We start from the raw sequence: 21,690 nt of genomic DNA, 5'->3' as shown, positions 1-21,690 counted from the left end.
ACTGCTTGATGATATTATTAAACAAAAAGGAAAAACAACAATTAAGAACTACATGTGCCAATACTTTTATTCCCCAAAAAATGTACCTTGTTTTAATTTTATATAATTCAAATATTGAACGAAAAAACTTTGTTCTAAAATAAAAAATTATCTAGATTCTTAAACAGTTACCATGCAAACTAAAATAATTTTTAATTTGAAGTAACTTCATATCACTTTTAAAATATGGGGTTTAACTAAAATTGTTTGGTGTGCCAATACTTATGACGGCCACTGTATGTTTTTAAAATGTTTCGATGTAAACAAAATGTGTGTCCCGGCAGAATTTGTTAAACACAATATATTTAAGTTCAACAATATAACGTTCCTAAATTAGCATAAAATGTTTGAGACACATATGTTGATATGTTAGAATATATTGTGTTTAGGACATCAATGTTTTATAAAAATAATATGTGTGAATGTATATACACATATGGTCAAAATAATAAGTACACGTTGGCATTTTTTCTTCTTTGTCCTAACTCTAACATATTTTTTTAATTTGGTGTTGTAACTACGTCATGTAACTAAAGTTATATTGGCAGCACTGATTCAATCAGAAAAAACGTCATTATTTTTGTTTCCTGTGTTCTCTTTGTGATGAAGCGCTATAATTGGTTGGTCAAAAAAATAAGTACATTGTGCGTTTTTATATGGAAATTTTAAAATTTTACAAAAAGTTTGTTATTGTGTTTTTAGTGGCGATGAATTGAATGCAAATTCAGTAAAAATTAGTTACTAGATGATCCGAAAAAGTCATTGTAGTAGAAAAGAAAAGGCTGGTTTTAGCTCTAAGAATTGAGGGAAAATCTCTTTGAACGACCGTCAAATGTTTTTAGAGATCTTTACTTCGTATCCAAAAAGCCCTAAAGAAAAGAAGTTCTGCGAAAACACGTGGAAAACCAAGCAGACACTTCGAAAAACAGATAATGTTTTTGTCGCTCTCCCAAAAAAGACCCTTTCAAATCATCCAGACAAATTTCTACTGAAATGGGCAATTTGATATCTGCACGATCTATTTGGCGGCGATTAGTGCATGCCAAATTACCCTGCCGAACAGTCAGAAAAGTTCCTATGCTACGGGAAAAAAATTAGTAAAAAAAAGAGACTATGCTTCGCCAGAAAACATTATAGGTGGTCAGGAACGGTAGGTGAGAGAAAATGGCGCAATATCTTGTGGAGCGATGAAACTAAGCAAAAAATTATTCCGAAATGGTAGTAAGTCATAATGTTCGTCGACCCCAAGAAAAAGAACTTCATATGTGCTTCACAAAAATGAGGTCAAACATGCGAGCAGGAACATAGTAGTATGGGGCTGTTTTTTCTGGTGTGGCCTAGGTCGAATTTATCGCATTACAATATAGAAATATATTGGAGAACACAATGCTGCCGTACGCAGAAGAAACCATGCCTCTATGGTGGGTGTTTCAACAAGACAACGATCCTAAACACATTTCTCGCTTTATTAAAAATTGGTTCCAAGACAATGACATAACCCTTCTATATTGGCCTACTCAGTCACCAGACCCTAAACCCATTGAAAATCTTTGGGGAGAGTTGAAACACAGAATTGGGAATGAAATATTTAAAAATAAACAACAACTTTGGAATAACATGGTATGAAAACTCAGATGAAACCAGTCGGAAGCTTGTAAGCAGTATGTCAAAGCGAGTATAAAATGTTATCAAAATAAAGTTGGATACACTGGTTATTGATAATATAACAAAATTATGTTCAATTTAAACAAAACAAAAGTAGACCTGTATATTTTACGATTTAGAAAATGTACTTATTATTTTGTCCATTCATTTTTGACTCTTACTTTACCTTATTTGGATTAGCTTTTCATTTCACTTGTCTTTTCCAGAAAATGATTTACTTCTAAGTTAGATGTATGTCATTAATATCAATTATAGACTTTATTTTGCTTTTCAATAAATATATTTCTTAAATTTACCATGGAACATAAAAAAACTCTACTGTTTACATTTAGAAATTTCGAGTAAACATTTATATATTGCGATGTTTTTTCAGAGAGCGATAGATAGAAGGAGAGTATAGAGAAAGAAATAGAGATGGAAACTGGCAGGGTTGACGAAAGATATCAACATAGAACAGCAAGAGAATCAAAAGAGAGCAATTTCTGTGAAACTGATTGTATTTTGTTTCGGCAAACTGTTTTATGTGTTCATGTGTTTTGGCTATACGCTTGTCATGTTAATAAGGCTTCGCCAAAAATTTGATATGCTTAAGTCTAAATATTATTTCATTTGAATATTAAAATGAATATTCGGAGTAAAGAGAATAGAATTCAGAACCAAGAGAATAGACATTTGAAAAAACAGCATATCAACATAGAACAGCAAGAGAATCAAAAGAGAGCAATTTCTGTGAAACTGATTGTATTTTGTTTCGGCAAACTGTTTTATGTGTTCATGTGTTTTGGCTATACGCTTGGCATGTTAATAAGGCCTCGCCAAAAATTTGATATGCTTAAGACTAAATATTATTTCATTTGAATATTAAAATGAATATTCGGATAAAGAGAATAGAATTCGGAATCAAGAGAATAGACATTTGAAAAAAACAGCATGTTTTTTAGCCTTGACAGCAGCAATTTTCTTTTCTTGCTTCGTCAAAATATTCAGACAAAGGAAATTAAAAAAGAAAACAGAGGGAAAATATATAAAAATTACAAAGAGATCTTCAAAAAAATAACGAAAGGGCACTGTACTCTTTTTAGAATTGGGACAGTAAAATGAAAAAAGGGAGAAACAGTGAAAAATTAAATAGTAAAATGAATAAAAACAAAATTTAGTTCCTCTTTATTAATAAGTAGTCCAAGAGGAATTGACGGACACTTTCAAAAATAAAAGCATTAAGTTCGAGTTTTGCCGCTAAAATTATTTTTGGCAAATTGTATTATAACTTGGTGGGGAATGATCCAAAAAAAACAATTGAAAATAAATTATTTTCTTTAAAATGAATTACACAGAAAAAAGTGTCTTGTAAATTTAAGGACCATTCTAACTTCCACATAGTTCACACAATTTAAGGCAATTTAGTTAATTTTTCGTAACCACAACGAAAATTAACTTAGCTAATGGAAAACTTATAAAATTTCAGTAAATGTTTTTTAGTTCACTAACTACTAAATGGGAAGGATTTTTCCTTAAATAAATTTCCAACACAGTAGTTAATGCATCGTTGATTGTATTATAAAAATACATAGGCAATATAAAAATCTTACTACTAAATGTGGACAATTTACTAGGAAAAATTTTTGTATTGAACAAATTTTTGTATTAAAAGTTAACTTACCGATTCGTATGATGACTACCTACAGCTTATTCCCCTTTTTATTATAAGTTCGAGTATTTTTCCTCACATTGAACATTTTAGATAAAGTAGAATAAAAAGTAGTTATATAATCATTGATTCCTCGTAAATTTGGAATATATTTTTTCAACTAATCAATAAATGTGCTACTGAAAAATTAAGTGAGAAGAGAGTAATCAAATTATTGCATCGTGTGAGGGAGTTTGTAGAGACATTTTGTGTATATATCGTACGATTGTTTGTGTTTGTTATTGGAGAATAGCCAAAGCAAGTTTGTTTATAAAGTTTATATTCTTTAAAATGGATTATTAAAGAAATGTAATTGTAAAAAATGGCGATTTTAGCGGCTAAACTCGAACTTAATATCCACCTTAAGGCCGGTACTCTGTTCGGTTTTCGCGTTGAAACTCCATACAAAACCAAAAAATTCGAAAAAATAGCGACATTTTTTCCATTTGTGGTACTTTGATTTTTTTTCGAGTTGAAAAACTAACGTTTATAGCATGGCGCCAATTGCAATGTGAATTAAGAAATAATTTATTTATTAAAACTATTTGTGTGGGTTTAAACGCAAACACGGATCATATTTTTGTTCCGAAAATATAGAAAGGATCAAAGAAGTAGCAGATCAATTGAGTGTACCTGCTCAATGTTTTTATAAAATTATTTTTGCTGAAAAAAATTAGAAAAGTACATGTTCACGAAAACTATGTACATGATCTTTATGGTCATGTAATGGTTCTAGACATGTCTATACGTAACCTATAAAAAATAGTTTTTTCCATGCAAAAAAGTAAAAAAAAAAATATTGAATGGTCAGGTACATGATTTTCCCGACCATGTAATGGTCTCAAATTCTATCATTTAAATGATAGAACATGTTTGCGGTATTTGAAAACCATTCAAATGCTTATTGCCACCATACATTTTTCTCCGCTCTAAAACTATTTTTCAAAGACAAAATACATAGTTTTCGCGGCAATTACATACTCTAGAAAAGCATTGAATGGATGCGGCAAACATGTCCAAACATGTTTTTTCTGTGCGCGCTGTTACCTAAATAAACGCCGCTTTCTATGTGCGAAATAATGGTTTCTGTAAAATTTTTCGCAAGAATGAACATAGTACCGGCTTTAATATAGTAATATTTTCTTGAAATAAAGTAATGTTGGTTATAACAAATTGACTTGTATTGTACGAAAAATTTCTTAGTTGTATACAATTCTGAAAATATATATGCTTGAAGCAAAATGTGTTTGGGGTATATGTTACAGAATCGATTTTTTTTTTGAGGCTGTAAATACGATAAATTTTAAATGCATTTAGAGTAGTGTTAAATGCTGGTAAAAAAATAATTCACACCTAAATAAATTTATGCGTATATTGCAAAACTAAACTAAACTAAAAATGTATTGTCTTTACGAACATTAAGAAAGCATTTTTTTTAATGGGTTATACTTTTCTGGCAGGAAAGAGTCATTCTAAAACACGATTTTTTTTGGAAAATTTGCCGTATTTTCATTGATATATTTTGAACCACTTAACTTATCACAGATCCAATTATACAAATATATTTGTCATCGCAATACCTTGTATACAAGTACCAACAACGAAATAAACGAGCATTTCTAGCTCGATATAGGATTTGTTTAGTGAAAAATGGCCGAAAAACTAAAAATAACGGGATACCTCAAAAACTGCTCCATAAAACATTTGTTAACTTTCATTTTCAAATTCAGCAGATCACAATATATAAGAAAAGTTACCTGTCATCAAATGTACACGAAAAAAGTTTTATTTTCTGAACTAGTGTTGTTTATGTTGATACTCGACTTCACGTTTGACAAAATTTTCTATAGAAATAAAATTTTGATAAAAGTTTCTATAGAAATAAAATTTTGACAACATTTTCTATAAAAGTAAAATTTGGACAACATTTTCTTTGGAAATAAAATTTTGTCAAAATTTTCTATAGAAATAAAATTTGACAAAATTTTCTATAGGAATACAATTTTGACAAAATTTTCCATAAAAATAAAATTTTGACAACATTTTCTATAGAAATAAAATTTTGGTAGATTATATTTGGCTCGAGTGGCAACCATGATTATGAACCGATATGGACCAATTTTGTGTGATTGGGGATCGGCTATATATAACTATAGACCTATATGGACCAAATTGGCATGGTTATTAGCGGCCATATACTAACACCACGTTGCAAATTTCAACCGGATCGAATGAATTTTGCCTCTCCAAGAGGCTCCTGAGATCAAATTTGGGGAACGGTTTATATGGGGGCTATATATAATTATGGACCGATATGGACCAATTTTTGCATGGTACTTAGAGACCATATAACACCATGTACCAAATTTCAACCGAATCGGATGAATTTTGCTCCTCCAAGAGGTTTTGGAAATCACATTTTCAAGTTTCACTATAAAAATTTAATATAATAATATGTAGTGTCGAACATCTTTTCGGAATTTTTGGAATATATTTAAAAATAAATGAAAAAAATGGTGTTCGGTTGGAGCAGGGATTGAACCCACGACCCTTTTCATGCAAGGCAGACATGCTAACCATTGCTCCACGTGGCCAACAAATGTATGTTTATGTTAAATAATGTTTTGTTTGCATCGGTTCATTGGCGCCGCAAACTATACTACGAGAGCGGTTCGGAAACTTTTTAGCCTATCAATGAAAGAGAATAATTAGTTTTTCAAAAATATTTTTATTTTTCAATATAATCTCCTGAAACTTCAATACACTTAGTCCAACGCTTTTCTAGCAATTCTATCCCTTGATTAAAATAGTTTTGCTCAAGGTCTTCTAAATAGTGGTTTACAACTGTAATTGCATCTTCATTTGAGGTAAAACGCTTGCCAGCAAGGAATTTTTTTAGATTTGGGAACAAGTAAAAGTCACTGGGAGCTAAATCAGGAGAATAAGGTGGGTGGTCAAGCAACCCGTACTTTAATTCGTTGACTTTAAAAACACCCTTGTGCGCTGGTACGTTGTCTTGATGAAAAATAATTTTTTTGTGTTGTAAGCCAGGACGTTTTTCTCGAATTTGTATATTCAATTGATCCAAAAAGTTGCAATGAATTTATTGTTTTACCCTTTTGCAGATAGTCAATCAATAAAATACTCGTATGTGTGGACATGCACCCAGAAAAAAGTGACCCCTTCTTTAAGTTAAAATGAACTCATTGTGAAGAAAGTTGAACTTCGTATAGCGCCAAAGACATTTTTATTTGTTTGAACGATGTGATTTTCATAGAAATTAGGTAGAAGGCATTCCATATATTAGTTAACATTTTCCTATATTTATGTACCACTATACTACAGAATGAAAAAATTTAACTGAATTGAATTCATATATGGAATAATTTTATTAAACTTTTTTCATTCATTTGGACAAATCTTACATATTTGTTGTAAACCTTTTACTTCAAAATTAGAACTGCTTCGTTTTTAAATACAATTTTATTTATTAATATAGGCAATTATTTCTTCAATAAAAGACATGTTTTATTAATATATTAAATATATTTATTAAGAATCGTCAGCATCGAAATATTAGTTTATTATTCCACTATTTCCAATTTCCATGTAATGTTATCAACTGTAAAACGTATTTTTTTTCTTCTTCCTGTACCTTTCACTTTTAATAAGATGCTGCATAACGATTTTGTCCACCTTTTACAATTTCAATGCCTACAAATATAAAAAATAAACCAATTTTTCCCAAAAGGTTATCGTCCTGAAAGTTAGCTGATGAATGAAGGGGTTGTTATTCTGTTGGTGTTTTCTTTTTTTTGTACACCATCACGAATATTGATAGACTTATTGTTTGTTATTTATTTTTAATAATTTTCGAAAAAACGAAAAATTTTCTCAATAATTTAAAATAACAAATATTTTATATATTTTATTTGTTATTTATTATATTATTGTACTATATTATTTTTTAACAATCTCTACATATACCATAACAACTAAAAAACAACCCACGCGCAAACGTATAGATTATATCGATGACAGGTATCGACTGCAGGTAGACAAAAGAGATATAGGAAAATTTCCTATATTCTAACAAGTACACTGTTAGAAAAATATGTTTTTCATATGTTCCGATATAAACAAAATGTGTTTCGGGCACGATTTTAAACCACAATATATTTAAGTGCGAACATGTAATGTTCCTAAACTAACACTAAATGTTTGGGACATCTATGTTAATATGTTAGAATATATTATGTTTGGGGCATCAATGTTTCATAAAAACCATATGTGTGAATACAAACATATATAAATTTACAAATTTCGACTAAACATACATATGTTGTGATATTTTATTCAAAGCGACAGAGAGAGTATAGAGAGAAATAGAGATGGAAACCGGGAGAGTGGACGAAAGATATCAATATAACACAGCAAAAGAGTCAAAAGAGAACAATTTCTCTGAAACCGCTTGTATGTTGTTTCGGAAAACTGTTTTATGATAAGGCCAAAAATTTGATATGTTTAAGTCTAAATATTATTTAATTTGAATAAAGAGAATATACATTCTGAACCAAGAGAATAGACATTTGAAAAACAAACAGCTTATGTTTTCGCCTTGAGAGCAGCATTTTATGTATGTGTGGACATGTGTTTTGTTTATCATTTTGGCATTATGGGCACAATTATTTTCTTGGTTCGTTAAAAGAAATCAGGGGTATTCATAAAAATAACGAAAGGGTACTATACTCTTTTTATACCCTCCACCATAGGATGGGGGTATATTAACTTTGTCATTCCGTTTGTAACACATCGAAATATTGCTCTAAGACCCCATAAAGTATATATATTCTGGGTCGTGGTGAAATTCTGAGTCGATCTAAGCATGTCCGTCCGTCCGTCCGTCCGTCCGTCTGTCCGTCTGTCCGTCTGTCCGGCTGTCCGTCCGTCTGTGGAAATCACGCTAACTTCCGAACGAAACAAGCTATCGACTTGAAACTTGACACAAGTAGTTGTTATTGATGTAGGTCGGATGGTATTGAAAATCGCCCATATCGGACCACGTTTACGTATAGCCCCCATATAAACCGATCCCCAAATTTGGCTTGGGGAGCCTCCCGGAGCAGCAAAATTCATCCGATCCGGTTGAAATTTGGTACCTGATGTTAGTATACGGCCTCTAACAACCATGCAAAAATTGGTCCATATCGGTCCATAATTATATATAGCTCCCATATAAACCGATCCCCAGATTTGACCTCCGGAGCCTCTTGGAGGAGCAAAATTCTTCCGATCCGGTTGAAATTTAGTACGTGGTCTTAGTATACGGTCTCTAACACCCATGCAAAAATTGGTTCATGTCGGTCCATAATTATATATAGCCCCCATATAAACCGATCCCCAGATTTGACCTCCGGAGCCTCTTGGTGGTGAAAAATTCATCCGATCCGGTTGAAATGTGGTACCTGATGTTAGTATACGGTCTCTAACAACCATGCAAAAATTGGTCCATATCGGTCCATAATTATATATAGCCCCCATATAAACCGATCCCCAGATTTGACCTCCGGAGCCTCTTGGAGGGGCAAAATTCATCCGATCCTGTTGAAATTTGGTACCTGATGTTAGTATACGGCCTCTAACAACTATGCAAAAATTGGTCCATATCGGTTCATAATTATATATAGCTCCCATATAAACCGATCCCCAGATTTGAACTCCGGAGCCTCTTGGAGGAGCAAAATTCATCCGATCCAATTGAAATTTAGTACGTGGTGTTAGTATATAGTCTTTAACAACCATGCAAAAATTGGTCCATATCGGTCCATAATTATATATAGCAAAAGTCATCCGATGCGGTTGAAATTTGGTACATTTTGTCAATATATGGCCTCTAACAGCCATGTAAAAATTGGTCAATATCGGTCTTTAGTTATATATAGCCGATGACTTATTACACAAAAATTAGTCCATATCGCCAAAAATAATCTACCAAAACTTTATTCCCATAGAAAATTTTGTCAAATTTTATTACTATAGAAAGTTGTGTCAAAATTTCATTTCTATAGAAAGTTTTGTCAAACGTTTATTTCTATAGAAATGTTTGTCAAAATTTTATTTCCATAGAAAGTTTTGTCAAAATGTTATTTTTATAGAAAATTTTGTAAAAAATTTATTTCTGTAGAAAATTTTGTCAACATTTTATTTCTATACAAAATTTTGTCAACATTTGACTTCCATTGAAAATTTTGTCAACATTTTATTTCTATAGAAAATTTTGTCAAGTTTTTAGTTCTATAGAAAATTTTGTCAAAATTTTATTTCTATAGAAAATTTTGTCAAGTTTTCATTTCTATAGAAAATTTTGTCAAACTATATTATATTCGTATTTAATCGGCCTTTTTTTGTTAAATATATACCCCGTATGGGCTAACTTACAATTTAGAAGACAGTGTTAAAAAGTTTTGCGATACCTTGCCATCGGCAAGTGTTATCGCAACCCAAGTAATTCGATTGTGGATGACAGCCTTTAGTAGAAGTTCCTACGCAATCCATGGTGGAGGGTACATAAGATTCGGCCTGGCCGAACTTACGGCCGTATATACTTGTTAGAGTTGGGACAGTAAAATGAAATAAGGAGGAAATAGTGAAAAATTACACAGTAAAATGTAAAAAAACAAACTTTAGTTCCTCTTTATTAAAAAGTAGTCCACGAGGAGTTGACGGACACCATCAAATATAAAAGCGGGCATTAAGTTCGAGTTTTACAGCTAAAACAATTTAAAAAGTTTATTTTCTTTAAAATTAATTATTAAAGAAAAATAAAAGGAATTTTAGAGCGATGGTGTTAAATGCTAGTAAAAAACTGTTCACGCCTAAATAAATTTATGTTTATATTATAAAATTATTTATGTATGTTTATACTCGACTCCACGTTCTTCTTTTGTTAGTTTTTGAATTCCTTCCAAATTTTAAAGTTTTGTACAAAAACAATTTTTTATTACAAGATTGTTATTTTTGCAATAAAAAATAATATTTTATCCAAAAATCAGTCAATTTCGTTTATATCAAGCACTGTTACTGACTATAAATCTTTAATAACGCACATTTCGAAGTTTCATTTAAAAAAAAAATAATATAGTATAAATATAAATGTTAAATTAAACAAAAAAAAAATGTTCGGTCGGAGCAGGGATTGAACCCACGACCCTTTGCATGCAAGGCAGGCATGCTAACCACTGCTCCACGTGGCAAACAAATGTATGTTTCTGTTAAACAATGTTATGTTTGCATAGGCTCGTGGGCGCTGCAAACTATGCTATATAAATGTAACTTAAAACGATAATTATCTACTGGTGACTATAACAGCTACGTAGCCCAGTGGATAGTGTGTTGGCTTACAAACTGTATGGTCCTCGGTTCGATTCTCCGTGCAGGCGAAAGGTAAAATTTAAAAAATTTATAAAAGTGAATAATTTCTTCAACATTATTTGTATTACAGAGAAAGGTGCCAATAACTAAAAAATTTCGTGGAAGTGAAAATTACGAGTATGTTAGGGAATGAGCACAATCGTGTTTGGGAAAAAGTCTTCCAAGCATATAATATTTTTGGCTCAAAATGTTTCCAAACATATAATATGTTCACATAAAACAAACATATTAATGTTTCGGCAGTATGCAATAATATATGTGCTTCCTGCAAAATATGTTTGGAACATATGTTAAAGAAGCGATTTTTTTTGAGGGTGTATGTTTCCTTAAGTTTTGAAAGGATTGAATACTTCTTAGAACGAATGAACTAAAATATTTTTCTATGCCTAGTATTATTCGTATGTATGATAAGCTTTCTATAATAAAGGAAGTCAGAATTATCATTTTATAAGAAATTTTACTAAATTTGAGGAAACTTGGTTTTAGTTCGGTTTTTGTTTATTTCTACGAATGCTTTGTTATCAGTGAATAAAATTGTCTTGTTCTTCTTTCTTATACCCAGCGAAGAAAACAGTATTAGTAAAAGTCCATGCCTTATTCTAGTTTATGAACTATTCCTAAATGCTTTCAGTTTAGGAGTTTTTTACTGAAACAAGTAAATTTTATTATTTCACACAAAAATTTGACTTAATGGAAATAAAATGGCTAAACTAAATTGATGAACATTTTTTCCTTTAGTTTCGAAAACACTTTTTTCTGGGTGTGTGTTTTGTTTATCATTTTGGCATTATGGACACAATTTTTTTCTTGGTTCCTTAAAAGAAATCGGAACGTACGAGGAGTAAGTCAAAATATTCAGGCAAAGGAGATTAAAACAAAACTGTGGAAAAAATACAAAATTTACAAAGGGATCTTCATAAAAATAACGAAAGGGCACTATACTCTCTTTAGAGTTGGGACAGTAAAATGAAAAAAGGATGGAGTAGTGGAAAATTAAACAGTAAAATGCATAAAAACAAAATTTAGTTCCTCTTTACTAATAAGTAGTCCAAGAGGAGTTGACGGACACCTTCAAGTATAAAAGCTGGCATTAAGTTCGAGTTTTGCAGCTAAAACAATTGAAAAAGATTATTTTCTTTAAAATGAATTATTAAAGAAAAGTAAAAGGCAAAACAGGTTCATTTTAGAGCGATAATACCAACTTAATACCGCCCTTAAAGGTAAAAATAAAATTAAGTACAAAACACGATAAGTTTTATATACATGTAAAATGGTGTTAAATGATAGTAAAAAACTGTTCACGCCTAAACAAATTTATGTGTACATTATAAAATTATTTATGTATGTTTATACTCGACTCCACAACCTCAAAAAAAATCGCTTCTGTAACGTATACACATTTTGCTTCAAGCATATATATTTTCACAATTGGTCCAAACAAAATATTATTTGTATTGTTCAAACATATTATGTTTCACCTTAGGCATACACTGGTAGGAAACATTTTTAATGATATTTTCCTTATGTATATATATTCTTAAGGAGCCAATTGGTTACTTCCATTCTTTTACTTGCAGCATACTCTCTAAGTCTCTCTTTCTAAACACATATATGTTTATATGCTATTTCGAAATTAATATATCTTTGCATCCAAGCATATTATATTTACAAACATTTTATGCCCCAAACATAATATGTTCTAATATATGTCCCAAACATGTGATGCTAGTTTATGAACATTGTATGCTTGCATTTAAAAATATTGTGTTTAAAAATTTGAGTTCCAAACATATAATTTTTACACCCAAACCTATTAAAAACAGTCTTTTTAGTCCGTGCACGTTCTTCTTTTGTTAGAGTTTTTGAATTCCTTCCAAAATTTCAAACTTTTATACCAAAAACAGTTTTTGTTACAAAATTTTTATAAATAAATAATATTTTATTCAAAAGCTCAGTCCATTTCGTTTATATCAAGCACTGTTTCTGACTGTAAATCTTTAATAACCCACATTTCGAAGTTTCATTATAAAAATTTAATATAGTATAAATATAAATGTGGAAATTAAAAAAAATTGGTGTTCGGTCGGAGCAGGAATTGAACCCACGACCCTTTGCATGCAAGTCAGACATGCTAACCACTGCTCCACGTGGCCAACAAATGTATGTTTCTGTTAAATAATGTTATGTTTGCATGGGCTCGTGGGCGCTGCAAACTATGCTATATAAATGTAACTTATAACGATAATTCTCTGCTGGTGACTATAACAGCTACGTAGCCCAGTGGATAGTGTTGGCTTACAAACTGTATGGTCCTCGGATCGATTCTCCGTCCAGGCGAAAGGTAAAATTTAAACAAATATGTAAAATTGAATAATTTCTTCAACATTATTTGTATTACAGAAAAAGATGCTAAGAACTAAAAAATTTCGTGGAAGTGAAAATTATGTGAGGGAATGAGCACAATCTTATTTGGGGAAAATTCTTCCAAGCATATAACATTTTTGGGCTCAAAATGCTTCCAAACATATAATATGTTCACATAAAACAAACATTTTAATGTTTCGGTAGTATCCAATAATATATGTGCTTCCTGCAAAATATGTTTGGAACATATGTTAGAGAAGCGATTTTTTTGATGGTGTAGGGATTTGGAAAATGTTAATCTATGGTCACGACGGAATTTTTTGACGAATTTTTTGAATCCAGTGAAAACGAAGTCACATTTTATCTACAGTGACTGTTACGTTACGAAGGTTGTATGCCATTGGAAGTAATCTCCCTCTTGCAATTAGGACAGGAGTTGCTAAGGCTTTTTGTCTTCCTTTATTCCTGTATGGGTTTGAAGTATTTACTGGGACAGAGAAATTTGATCAGGCTTCAGCGGAGTTTTAATAGTGTTATACGTTATGCTTACGGTTTGGGCTATCATGAACATGTTTCAGAATATTGTAAGATTTTTTTGAGATGTGACTTCAGACATTTTATTGTTGTTAGGTTAGGTTAGGCTAGGTTAGGTGGCAGCCCGATGTATGTTATCAGGCTCATTTAGACTATTCAGTCCATTGTGATACCACATTGGTGAACTTCTCTCTTATCACTGAGTGCTGCCCGATTCCATGTTAAGCTCAATGACAAGAGACCTCCTTTTTATAGCCGAGTCCGAACGGCGTTCCTCATTGCAGTGAAACCACTTAGTCACCAGCGTTACTGAGGTGGGATAATCCACCGCTGAAAAACTTTTTGGTGTTCGGTCGAAGCAGGAATCGAACCCACAACCTTGTGTATGCAAGGCGGGCATGCTAACCATTGCACCACGGAAGTATGCTTATGTTTTACAAAATAATTTACAACAGGATTCCGGAATACTTAGTAGAACAATTAGTTTTTGGGAATTCGTCAAGGACAACTTCTATTTTAATACCACCTTTTTCGACGCTCATAATGGAAAATTCTTTTCTGGTTCGAATCGCGCGAATTTGGAATACTTTAATTTCCTAAAATAATCGACGGTTTTCGTATGATGTAAACCAATTCAAGAAAATAATACTGGAAATCTTAGAAGCATAATTGAAAAATGTGAAGTTACCCAAAGACAATAAACTTGAGGAAGATAGGAAATTGGCTTGCGTCATACCAAATGTTGCATTTACCATGTTAGTTCCATACATGTTTGTAATTTTTTTATTTATTTTTCGTTTTTATTTTTTAAATGAAAAACTTAATTTTCTTAATAAAACAATGTTAAATTTTAGGCTACAACAAAAAAATTACATTTTCCCCTTTATGGAAATTTATTTCGTGCACTTAATTTATTTTTATTTGCATTTTAATGCTATGTCAATACTTGTCGTATACGCGTTTGGTTCGAGTATGAAACTAACACGGTAAATGGTTTGATCTCCTCAGTAGCCAATTTCCTATCTTCCTAGAGTTTATTGTCTTTGAAGTTACCCACTTGATAAAGAATTTTGTATTTATAAATATTATATACATTATTCTTTGTACTTGTGCTGGGGGTAACATATAATAAGTTAATTTAGTTATTATATTTGTATATATTGAGAAAGAAAAGAAAATAATATAATGAATTTTTTACTGTGTACTTGGAAAGATTTGGCCCAACGGGCTTGATGTCTATAAAAAATAAATAAATAAAATAAAAATAATTTCGTGTCTCCCAAAAAAAAAGTTCCGAATTTCTTTAATTTTGTAAAGTGTACCAATAATGCGCCCATCTTAAACTTCGTATGGTACTAAGACATTTTTGCAATTTTGAACTCCAATCTTTTCCTTCAAACTACAAAATTTTCTTTAATAAGTTAAAAATAATAATTTTGTTTAAAAAATTTTCTTTAATTAGTCGAAAAGTATTTACTTATTTTTGTGAAATCGGCGTGACATCTGCGCTTCTAATACAGTTAGGGATGCCAGACGTGCTCTTTTAAAGAGCACATGTGCTCTTTTTTACAAAATGTGCTCTTAAAACAAGACAGGTCAAAAGAGCACGCAAAAGTGCTCTTTTTTTGCATCACAACAAATATTAATCAAGCGCGATTCAATAAATGGTAAAAGTAACTGTATTTTCAGTAAATGTCGCACTAATAGATTTTCCTAGCCGTTATTTTCTAATTAAATAGTGTTATTTTCTAATTAAATAGTTACTTTATATATCAGAGTCGTAGAAGATGTTGCTTCTTCACTTTGTACTCTGTTCTAAATGTAAACAAACTTCTTCAATAGCGTTTTTCACAAAAACACCAAAAAATGACTTAAAAAGTATTGTAAGAAAATTAGCTTGAGTTGAAAGTGGGTTATTTTATGTTTATGGTATGAAACTTTTTGCTATATTTAAATGAATTATATTTCCATAAATTGGAAATAAATGTTTTTCTTTTATTTGAAAAAGTGTGCTCTATTCTTTTCGTATGTGCTCTTTTTATAAGCTGAATGTGCTCTTTTTGCCTCTTCAAAATCTGGCATCCCTACATACAGTTTAGTTAAAATTTTCTAAAATTAACTAAAATTTTATTTCCTGGTGGGTTCATTCTTTTTTCAGTGCACCAATCAGTTCGAAATAAATTGTGAAACAATACGAAAAATATGAAGTAAGTATATATGTATTATACCTTAAATTAAATCTTGAGATCGGAGCTACATAATAAAAAGGAAATTAAATCAGATTGATTTCTGTTTAGAGAAATTAATTTTGCGTATCCAAAAAAAAAAACTTGTACACAACAAATAAATAAACATTATTGGTTTAAATACTAAATATTAAAAATTTCTAATATTTTGTATGGTACCCTTTAGTGTGAAGTATGGTAAAATATGTCGTAAATGTATGTCAAATACCTTATTGTTTACGACAGCCCATGTGTTTAAGTTCAAATGCCGTTTTCTTACACTCAAAAAAAAGTGAACTCTCTATTTCACTAAAGCCATATTAACTTTATATTAGTTCATAGAATCATTATGTTTGGAAAAAGTTTATTTTAGTCAAATAATTTTTTGCGTATGTTAGTTAAATGAACTAAAAAATGGGAAAAAGTTATACACAAATAAAGCATAAAGATTTCCTAATTTCGTATTTCTTACAAAATAGTTCATTATTTCTTTAAATTTTTAAATTTTACCAAAAATGTGTCCATCGTGAACTTCGTATGTCACTAAAGACATTCTTGCAATTTTGAACTCCAAGATTTGTCTTAAAACTACAAAATTTTCTTTCACTACTGAAAAAATTTAGTTATGTCTAATAAATTTTCTTGAATTTGTCGAAAAATATTTACTTATTTTTGCCATATCGGAGTGATGCCAGCGCTTGTAATACCGTTTAGTTAAAATTTTCTAAAAAAGTTCAAAATTTTCTAAAATTAATCGAAAGTTATCTTTCCTGGTGGGTTCACTGTTTTTGCAGTGTAGCTTTTGTTAAATCATATAATCATTTTCAAGTGTAATCCCGCCGTTAGGATTTGTCTATACCTTTTCTGCCTTTCGGTGCGAACATAAGGACATTTTCTAACGTCAAATGTCATCAACCCCCCCCCTTTCGACATTCAAGCTTTTTGACATTCACTTTTGAGACTCTCTCGCTTCTACGATGGTAAATATTGTTTGACGAACAATAATTTATTAAATAAAGCCCATACATTTTGGTTCAAATTCTAAACCAGTGAATTTTTATTTCTTTTCTACTTTTATGCCACGCATTCATTGGTCCTTCGAACCGGATATTAATTGGAAAGAATTAATTCGCTCTTTTTATTTCTTTTACCAAGGCAAAGGCTACGCCACCAACAACAACAAACGATCGACGATCACCATCCTCTACGAGGCATTTTCAATTTATTACACAAATATTTTTATTATCAACAACCAAGGTATGTACTTTCAGTGATAATTTAAATTGAGCATATCCTTCGGTGTAAATATAAATAAAAACAGAAAAAAAACACTCGCCTACGGTCGCTTTACAACTCGTATTTTATATCGGTTGTACATTAAATCTCTACGAGAAAAAATTAAATTATCCGTCGGTCTTTAATACCCGGTTACATTGTCATTAAAGTGTTGAAAAGTGCGTTTAATTCCACTTTGTTTTCGTCCAAATATTCTACGTCAAAGTTGAATTCAATTTCGCTGTATTTCTCCATTTGATTACATTCATATTGTTGTGTTTTTTCTTTTGGTTTTTTGATCTTCGATCTGCATAGGAAAAACAAAAACAATTGCATTGGTTGTAAGCAAAAACAATAGAAAAGGAAGATTGGAAAATGGGCGACGTCATACCAAAAGTTGCATTTACCAAAGACAATAAACTCTAGGAAGATAGGAAATTAGCTACTGAGGAGAACAAACCATTTACCGTGTTAGTTTCATACTCGAACCAAACGCGTATACGACAAGTATTGACATAGCATTAAAATGCAAATAAAAATAAATTAAGTGCACGAAATAAATTTCCATAAAGGGGAAAATGTAATTTTTTTGTTGTAGCCTAAAATTTAACATTGTTTTATTAAGAAAATTAAGTTTTTCATTTAAAAAATAAAAACGAAAAATAAATAAAAAAATTACAAACATGTATGGAACTAACATGGTAAATGCAACATTTGGTATGACGCAAGCCAATTTCCTATCTTCCTCAAGTTTATTGTCTTTGGCATTTACGGTGTTTGATACATACACGTTCGTTCATTTTTAATTTGCAATATTTTTTGTTAAAAACTCACAAATGATGTTAAATTTTGTGTAAATAATAATGAAAAACTTTTGACCGATTGTTCTACGTCATTCCCTGATATAAATTTCTTTTTATTCTTAGTTTAATTAGTGGAACAAAAAATCATAAACGACACGTTTGCTTCGAATGCCGTCAATGGTTTGATACACTCTGCTGCCATTTTCCCATCTTCATCTTCCATTGTTTTTGCTTGCTATACACACGTACGCACACAGGTGTTACATCCAACATACGTTCGAACTGCATACACGTTGGTTATTAGCGTGGGTCGCTTACGGCGCGAAATTATAAAAATAATTTTTTGCAAGTTCAATTGAAAAAAGTATTTATTGTTGATTCCTACGGATATCTGTCGTTTACTATTATCGTTCGTGTTACGTGGTAGTGTACCCTACGGTCGGTACAATACAATAACAATAAACAATAAAATAACAGTATTTATTATATATTATATTATCGTAATATTGACATATTTGAGTTTCCACGAAACTTTTTGATTTTTTATATTATTGTTGTTGTTGTTGGACCTTACTGTTTCGTAGTGTGCATCAAAGACAATAAACTTGAGGAAGATAGGAAATTGGCTTGCGTCATACCAAATGTTGCATTTACCATGTTAGTTCCATACATGTTTGTAATTTTTTATTTGTTTTTCGTTTTTATTTTTTAAATGAAAAACTTAATTTTCTTAATGAAACAATGTTAAATTTTAGGCTACAACAAAAAAATTACATTTTCCCCTTTATGGAAATTTATTTCGTGCACTTAATTTATTTTTATTTGCATTTTAATGCTATGTCAATACTTGTCGTATACGCGTTTGGTTCGAGTATGAAACTAACACGGTAAATGGTTTGTTCTCCTCAGTAGCTAATTTCCTATCTTCCTAGAGTTTATTGTCTTTGGTGTGCATCTTACAGTCCGTGCACCCTACAATCGGTCAAGTTGACATTTTACAATTTAAAGTTCACGACTTTTTATTGTCTTGTAATTTTTCCATTTGGTAAGTGATATTCACGATACACTTGCACAAATTTTGTGTATCTACGTACACTGGGAGAAATTTTGAATAATATATACACTGAGAGAAACTCGAAATATATAAAATTTTCAATTTTTCCAATAATTCGCCACGTGAAAATTATTCTTTGTATTCTACGATACACTGAAAATATTTTTTGTATTCACGATACACTTGCAAAAATCTTTTGGTACACAGGGTACACTGGAAAAATATTGTAATATTTTCCAAATAAAGATTTTGCATATATTTCGCCACGCGAGAAAGGGTTTCTTGTATTTACGATACACTTGAAGAAACTTTACGTGTTTTCATACACTTGGAGAAATTTTTCGCCAATTTTTACAAAAAGTTAAAATACTTATAATTTACCTTACAGAGCTAATTTTAGCTGATATTTCCAATACACTGTGAGGAAATTGGTGTATCGACGATACACTGTAAAAAATTGGTTGTACTCCGTACACTGTGAGAAATTTTCTGATCTCATTTTTTGTGTTTTTGTGGTAATTACGTTACCTTGTTCACATTTGTGGTACTTTCGGTACACTGCGAAAAATATTGTTGACGATACACATTTCGCATACACTGGAAAAAAACTGCATTTTCATTTGTTCGACGACAAATCGAAGTAGCGTTTGGATCGATTTATATTCTTTTCGAGAGATTTGGACATCACGTGTCAATTTCTTCGCCCTTTAAGTTTGACAGTACTTTGTCATAATGACTACTACACCACTAACTGCTTTCACAAGAGCAACTGACGCAGTAGTCCGATTTGAAACGAAGTTTCACAGTTTGCGAGACGATGATCTCACCGCCCATAGACTAGAATATCATGGTTCCGAGGCTAAGTCGTTGTGGGAAAAAGTTAAGAGCTTACTCGACGAATGTCTTGACTTTGTGTCCACACAGAGCAACGCAACCGAGGCAGTCGCCGCTGCTGACAGCAAATATGACGTGGCTTATAATTGTTATCTGAACGTTATGGAATCAATCCAACGTAAATTGGATGCACTACGTGCACCATCTAAGCATTCTGCTAAATCGCCTCAGTTGGAGGACCAAACATCACTTTTGAATGTTTCTCATAGGTCCGATGAGTCACGCAGCTCTTCCATCAGTTCTAGGGGAGACAATAGTTCCTCCCACAGTCTCAATCTGCCGCCTTGTGATATAGATGTTTTTGACGGCGATTTTCTCAAATGGCCGACATTTTCGCTTCTTATTGGTACGCCACTGGATGAGTCGCTCCTACTGGAGTCTGCGGCATTGGTTCTTCCGATCATTTCCGGCAATCTGCCATCATTTGCTGTAGATCGTGATATTGTGTCTAGTATGCAAAATCTACGTTTGGCTGACCCCAATTTATTTGTTTGTCGTCCTGTTGACCTGCTTTTGGGCGCGGATCTTTATCCGAAAATTGTGTTGGAGGGTACGCGAACGAATATTTTGGGGTCATCACTAGCACAAAACACAGTCTTCGATTGGGTGCTAACAGGTCCCATCCCTTATCCGACTATTTCAGTCTTCACGACTGCAGTAGACCTCCACGAGGAAAACGGTCTTGACGAGAAACTTCTCCGATTTTGGGAACTCGAGGAGATTCCCCGACGCCCTCTCTTATCTGCATCAGATAAGTTTTGCGAGGACAATTACAAGAGAACGACTAGACGGGATTCTGAGGGAAGATACATTGTTACACTTCCGCTCAAAACTGATTTCTGTGGACAAATCGATTTAGGAAATTCAAGGACGGGTTGCTTAAGGCAAATTCTTCGAAATGAGGCATCCCTCTTGCGAAAACCACAAATTAACCACAGTTTCGGCTACGCCAACAGACGCCCCAGTTTGTTATCTACCTCATCACCCCGTGATTAACCCCGACAAAAGGACGACTAAGCTTCGAGTGGTTTTCAACGCCTCGAATAAGACGTCTACCGGCAATAGCCTGAATGGCATTTTACATGTCGGTCCGACTCTACAAACTGACTTGGTCCTCCTCATTTTGAGATGGAGGTTGTACAAATTCGTGTACAATTGCGACATCACACAGATGTATCGCCAAATCCGAGTTGACCCGTCTCAGACCTGTCTGCAGAGAATACTATTTCGGGATTCTCCGCAAAACATTATCCCGGACTATGAGTTACAAACTGTAACGTTTGGAGTAAATTGTGCTCCATTTCTAGCCATACGGACACTGTTGCAATTGGCGGACGACACGGAGAATGACTTTCCTCTTGCTGCGCACATCCTACGGAGGTGCATGTACGTTGACGACGTATTGACGGGCTACCATGATTTGCATACTGCGATTAGGTCTAGGGATCAGCTAATCGCCGCTCTATCTTCTGCCAAGTTTGAGCTGCGAAAGTGGACTGCGAATGATCGTACCATTCTCGAGGGTCTCCCTACGGGCCATTTGATTGATGCTGAGCTTATCACGTTTGTAGAAGCTAGCAGTTCTAAGCCTCTTGGTACAAGATGGAACGACCAGCTGGACGTATTCTACTTTGACATGAGTCCGCTCCCGGACAAGTCTCGGTTTACGAAACGCGATACTTTATCTGCCATTGCGAAACTGTTTGATCCACTAGGTTG

General features: G+C 32.3%; 1 protein-coding gene across 3 annotated transcripts in view; it reads right to left on the bottom strand.

Annotated features, from left to right (window-relative positions):
* Positions 1–21,690, bottom strand: part of Hasp (Hig-anchoring scaffold protein) — a 563,757-nt gene that overhangs the window by 202,342 nt on the left and 339,725 nt on the right. The window lies entirely within an intron of this gene.

The sequence above is a fragment of the Haematobia irritans genome, chromosome 2 (genome assembly GCF_050003625.1).
Source record: "Haematobia irritans isolate KBUSLIRL chromosome 2, ASM5000362v1, whole genome shotgun sequence".
NCBI lineage: Eukaryota > Metazoa > Arthropoda > Insecta > Diptera > Muscidae > Haematobia > Haematobia irritans.
The sequence above is the reverse complement of the archived record's forward strand: the minus strand, read 5'-3'. Positions and strand labels throughout refer to the sequence as shown.